The sequence below is a fragment of the Bos indicus genome, chromosome 29 (assembly GCF_029378745.1).
Source record: "Bos indicus isolate NIAB-ARS_2022 breed Sahiwal x Tharparkar chromosome 29, NIAB-ARS_B.indTharparkar_mat_pri_1.0, whole genome shotgun sequence".
NCBI lineage: Eukaryota > Metazoa > Chordata > Mammalia > Artiodactyla > Bovidae > Bos > Bos indicus.
Window position 1 is genome coordinate 32,803,427 of NC_091788.1, and position 6,163 is coordinate 32,809,589.

Below are 6,163 nucleotides of genomic sequence, written 5' to 3' on the forward strand. Positions count from 1 at the left end.
CAGAAGAAAAGTTGCTTGATGAATGGGACTTTAAATTAGGGAAAGTAAAAAATAAAATTTTTTTAATGAAAAAATAAAATTAGAAATAGTAATTTTTTAATGTCCATTTTAGACCAATTTAAGGAGACCCTGGTTTGATTCCTGGCTTGGAAAGTTCCCCTAGAGAAGGGATAGGCTACCCACTCCAGTATTCTTGGGCTCCTCTGGTGGCTCAGACAGTAAAAAATCTGCCTACAATGTGAGAGACCTGGGTTTGATCCCTGGGTTGGGGAGATTCCCTGGAGGAGGGCATGGCAACTCACTCCAGTATTCTTGCCTGAGAATCCCATGGACAGAGGAGCCTGGCAGCCTAACAGTCCATAGGGTCATAGAGTTGGACATGACTGAGGGACTAAGCACAACACACATTTTAACAAGATGGAATGTTGGGGTAGATAGTGCTCAGTCACTCAGCTGCGTCAGACTTTTTGTGACCCCACAGATTGCAGCCCACCAGGTTCCTCCATTCATGGGATTTTCTGGGAGAGAAAACCGGAGTGGGTTGCTATTTCCTTCTCCAATAATTGGTACATATCAATACAATTCTATTCAAGTACTATCCCAGGCTATTTAATAAATGTAGTCAGATGAATGCAATAAGCAGAGTTAAATGTTGCAGTTAGGTGTAGGAGGAGAGGCCTGAGGATTGAGCTGTTGGGAGTACAGCGTATGACCAAGAACAGTTCAGGTGATGCGGACACAGCTGAACCCTCTTCATTAAGGCTGGACACAAAGTGAAAGGCTTTCGGTAAAACCGCCTTCAGTAAGAAATGCCACCAGCCAATTCTTTCAGCCTTGAGTGTAAGAAAAATCAAACATATTTTGTAAGGAGAAAATGGAAACTGCTTTTCTATACCTCACATGCGAGTTGGGGGCTGGAAGGATATTGGTTTAAGTGTCTCTTGGCTGGGAGCAAAATGGATTTTCCCCTTTCCTTTTTTATGTGTATGTGTTAGGCACTCAGTCGTGTCCGACTCTTTGTGACCCCCATGGACTATAGACCACCAGGCTCCTCTATCCATGAAATTCTCCAGGCAAGCATAGTGGAGTGGGTTGCCATTTCCTTTTCCATTTATGTGTATGTTGTTGCTAATAATTCACAAAGTATTTTCCTGTTTATACCTCAGTTCCCCCAAGTAAATGATTAACCATGATTACACATCAAGAAAACTAAGAACTTAAGCTTGAGAGCTTTACCATGTCCCAGAATTGGTTCTTAGTGCATTATTTTTTATTTTTTCAAAGTTTTAGGCCGCTTCTCCGACCACCGCGCCGCCGCTGCTGCCGAAAGAGCCGCAGTAGCTGAAACACGGGAAAAGCTCCCTCCAACGAACGACCAAACCGCTCTGCGCCAGTGCATTATTTTTTAAAAAAATGTTTTTGTGTTTATCGATTTGGCTGCCTCGGGTCCTAGTTGCAGCATGCTGGATCTTTGTTGCGGTGCACGGACTCTCAGTTGTGGTATGAAGGTTTAGTTGCTCCGAGGCATGTGGGATCTTAGTTTTCTGACCAGGGATCAAACCCACGATTCCTGCATTGCAAGGTGGATTCTTACCCACTGGACCACCAGGGAAGTCCCCTCAGTGCTTGATCGATCTCAACTCATTTGTTCTGCACAAGCATGTTATAAACTAGGAACACTCATCCTTACTTTATAGAAGAGTGAACAGAAGGCTAGGGAGGTCCATGGACTTAACGAGAGTCATCCAATGAAGACACCAACGTAAGAACTCATGCCCAGGCAGTCTATGTCCCGTGTCTGTCCCCTTGTCTAGCATTTTATACCACTTCTAGTTCATAGGTCCCAGTGACTGTTAATAAATAGAAGCCACTTAGATTACACAGTTACTTTTGACTTTCTCAGAGGGAATCCAAGGTAATCAACAACTAGGAATTGCCATGAGGGTTTCTGATAAATAATCAGTGAAACAGAATAACTCATAAATGTTCTCTCTTGCTGTTAGGCTCTATAATATATGTACATTTCATTACATGACCCTATGCATATTTATCACTTTAGATGGTTTTCACCTCTCTGGTTTTAGCTAGATTATAAATTCTCTGAGGCTAAAAGTACAGACTCCTAATATTCAGAGCCTAGCCCAGGAAAGCAGTGAAAATCTATTGATGCATTTTAAATGAATGATTCAGGTAATGAAGGGGAGCTTGAAAGAGCTTCTTTCAGTCACATAAATATTTTTCAGTTGTTTTCCAAATAGCCCGAGTTTGGAAGTCAAAATCTAAAATATGTTTTAGGGCTTGGTATTTTTTAGAAGATATTTTAAATACATTATTTATGACTTCAAGAGAAATGTATCCATAAAGACATAATTCATTTTGAAAGGACCCCATGGAAACTATAGTATTAAGAACTTTTTTTAAAAAAAGAAAAGAATAAAATTTCTTACTTGAGCTAGTTCCTAAATCAAAGAGCTACAAGTGAAGGCTGCCTGTGGTCCAAAGTTACCCCAGACTCTTGAACCAGCATACTGAATGCTCCTCTCTTTCTTTCCATCAAGGATATACTCGAGTACAACCCCTGCCTACTGGAAATATCTGATGTGAGATGTTAAAGAATAAACACTGGTGACTGGAGCCACTCTGCTGAAAGTCCTAAGAGGGCTTCTGCTCTTGGTAAAGGAGAGCCAGTAGTTTAGAAGAACAGTCCAGCTGAGAACAAACATGAAAGATAGACAAAAATCTTAAAAAAGCAAGCTTCTCTCATATCAGAAACCCGACACACTGCTGGCAAGAATGTAATGTGGTACAGCTACTTTGGAAAGGCATGACAGTTCTTCAGAAAGTTCAGCACCAGGTCACCATGTGACCCAGTGATTTCCACTCCCCAAAGAAGTGAGAAGGTGTGTCCTTAGTAACATTATTCATAATAGCCAAGAGGTGAACATGACCCAAATGTCCATCAAGAATGTATAAACAAAATGTAGTATTTCCATACCACGTACTCTCATTTGGCCACAACAAGGAATCAAAGACTGATAGATGCTCCAACATGGATGAACTTTATAAGCATGCTATGAAGCTAGAGACAAAGATCTTGTATTATGTGATCCCACTTATATGAAATGTCATAATAAGCATTTCATAGAGACATAAAGTAGATTAATGGATGCTTAGGATCAAGGGAATTGGTAGGTGAGAAAGGATACAGGGCTTCTTTCTGAGGTGGTGAAAATAGTCTAAAATTTATTGTGGTAATAGGTGCATAATTCTATGAATATAGTAAAAACCACTGAATCGTACTCTTTAAATGGGTGAATTGTATTACATGTGAATTGTATCTCAATAAAGGTATTAACAGAAAAAACAAAGAAAAAAACTGCTCTCAAAGGCACTGTTAGCTGTTGGTAGTAAGTTAACAAGATCATGATAAGTTACTGGGAGAAGACCTAGGACAGAGAGCGGAAGCCCAGAGAGGTAAGCGTGGCATTTGGGGCCACTTCCCCTTTCGGAGTATGTGTTGGTTCTACAGGAGCTGGTGAACGGCACATCGCATATTGCAGGTGGCACATTGCTGGGCTTACTGCCCCTGAGTGGGAGTGTGAGCTCATCAGAGCAGGGATGAACTGCATCTAGGAGAGTGACCTGATGAAGCCAGATCTCCTTGGGCTGGGAAAGTCTGCCCTAGGAGCAAACTTAACATACCAGGTTGTTCTCAGGGGGACTTCAGTTCAGCTTCAAGCTCTCTCCATGTCTGGAGCTGGATTCGGAAACTTCAATTGTTGGCATCCCTAGATACATAGCAGAAATGAGCATAAATCCCTTCTGGAGGAAGGTGATATCATTCAAGTCCTCAAGTTATTCTAGCAAACAATTTTTCAAAAAAGAATCAGTTCAGTTCAGTTGCTCAGTTGTGTCTGACTCTTTGCAACCCCATGGACTGTAGCATACCAGACTTCCCTGTCCATCACCAACTCCTGGAGCTTGCTTAAACTCGTATCCATCAAGTCTGTGATAACAAGAAATAACTAGCACACAATAAGAAAATAAGCTAAGAGAAAAAAAGTAGGCTGTAGAAACAGACCTAGAGGGACTACAGAAATAGGAGTTATTAGATACAGACTTTAAAATATCTATGCCTGTGACCCAGCAATCCCATGATGTGGCACACGAACAGAGAAAACCATGACTCAAAAAGACACAGGCACCGCAATGTTCGCTGCAGCACTATTTACAATACTGAGGATATGGAAGCAACCTAAATGTCCGTTGACAGATGACTGGATAAAGAAGATGTGGTACATATATATATAATGGAATATTATGCAGCCATAAAAACGAACAAAACTCATTTGTAGAGACAGGGATAGACCTAGAGACCATCATACAGAGCGAAGTAAGTCAGAAAGAGAAAAACAAATTTCATATATTAACACATATATGTGAAATCTAGAAAAATGGCACAGATCATCTTATTTGCAAAGCAAAAGTAGAGACACAGACAGAGAGAACAAATGTGTGGATACTAGGAGGCAAAGGGGTAGGTAGTGGTGGAAGGAATAGAGAGACTGGAACTGATACATATTCACTATTGATACCATGTGTAAAATATATAGGAGCTTCTCTGGTGGATCAGATAGTAAAGAATATGCCTGCAGAGAAGAGGGATCCAAGTGGTGGGACTGACGCCGTGGCCACGAGACATGAAGTCCTCCTCGCCGTGCCCCCCAACCCCCCGCCAGCCCCCGGGGTCCAGGTTCGACCTCGCTGTCCGCTCCCCCGGCCCCTATGGAGAAGACGGAGCTGATCCAGAAGGTCAAGCTGGCCGAGCAGGCCGAGCACTACGACGACATGGCCACCTGCATGAAGGCCATGACGGAGCAGGGCGCCGAGCCGTCCAACGAGGAGCGCAACCTGCTGTCGGTGGCCTACAAGGTGGTCGGGGGCCGCCGGTCCGCCTGGAGGGTCATCTCCAGCTTCGAGCAGAAGACCGACACCTCGGACAAGAAGTTACAGCTGATCAAGGACTATTGGGAAAAAGTGGAGTCCAAGCTGAGGTCCATCTGCACCACGGTCCTGGAATTGTTGGATAAGTATTTAACAGCCAATGCAACTAATCCAGAGAGTGTCTTCTATCTGAAAATGAAGGGAGATTACTTCCGGTACCTTGCTGAAGTTGCTTGTGATGATGATCAGAAGCAAACAATAGATAATTCCCAAGGAGCTTACCAAGAGGCTTTCCATATAAGCAAGAAAGAGATGCAACCCACACACCCCATCGGGCTGGGGCTGGCTCTTAACTTTTCTGTGCTCTACTATGAGATCCTCAATAACCCAGAACTGGCCTGCACACTGGCTAAAACGGCTTTTGATGAGGCTCTTGCAGAACTCGACACACTGAATGAAGACTCATGCAAAGACAGCACCCTCATCATGCAGCTGCTGAGAGACAACCTCGCATTATGGACATCAGACAGTGCAGGAGAATAACGTGATGTGGCAGAAGGGGCAGAAAACTAAGTGCATACAGGGTGTCATCTTTCTTCCCTTTGAAACCTTTTTACTAAAACATCTCCATTCTTTATTCCATTTGGATTTCCTATAGCAAAGAAACACACTCATGTGTATGGAATCAACTGTTTATAGTCTTTTCACACTGCAGCTTTGGGAAAACTCCATTCCTAGATTTGTGTTTGTCTTAGCCTTCCTGCTGTGCAGTTACTGCTGTAGAAAAGTATTAATAGCTTCATTTCACACAAACATAAGTAACTTCCAAACACTTATGTAGAAGACTAAAAATGTATCTGGTATTGAAGTAATCTGAACCAGTTCTGCAAGTGACTGTGTTTTGTACTGTGAAGGTCTGAAAATGTAGCTAGTTACAATTTAAAGAGTGTTCTACATAACTTCCGGAGAAGGCAATGACACCCCACTCCAGTACTCTTGCCTGGAAAATCCCATGGATGGAGGAGCCTGGAAGGCTGCAGTTCATGGGGTTGCTGAGGGTCGGACACAACTGAGTGACTTCACTTTCACTTTTCACTTTCATGCGTTGGAGTAGGAAATGGCAACCCACTCCAGTGTTCTTGCCTGGAGAATCCCAGGGACGGGGGAGCCTGGTGGGCTGCCATCTATGGGGTCGCAAAGAGTCGGACACGACTGAAGT

At 43.0% G+C, this 6,163-nt stretch overlaps 1 pseudogene; it reads left to right on the top strand.

Annotated features, from left to right (window-relative positions):
* The first annotated feature begins 4,762 nt into the window (after window positions 1-4,762).
* Window positions 4,763-5,556, top strand: LOC139180586 (14-3-3 protein theta pseudogene; annotated as a pseudogene).
* The last annotated feature ends 607 nt before the right edge of the window (window positions 5,557-6,163 follow it).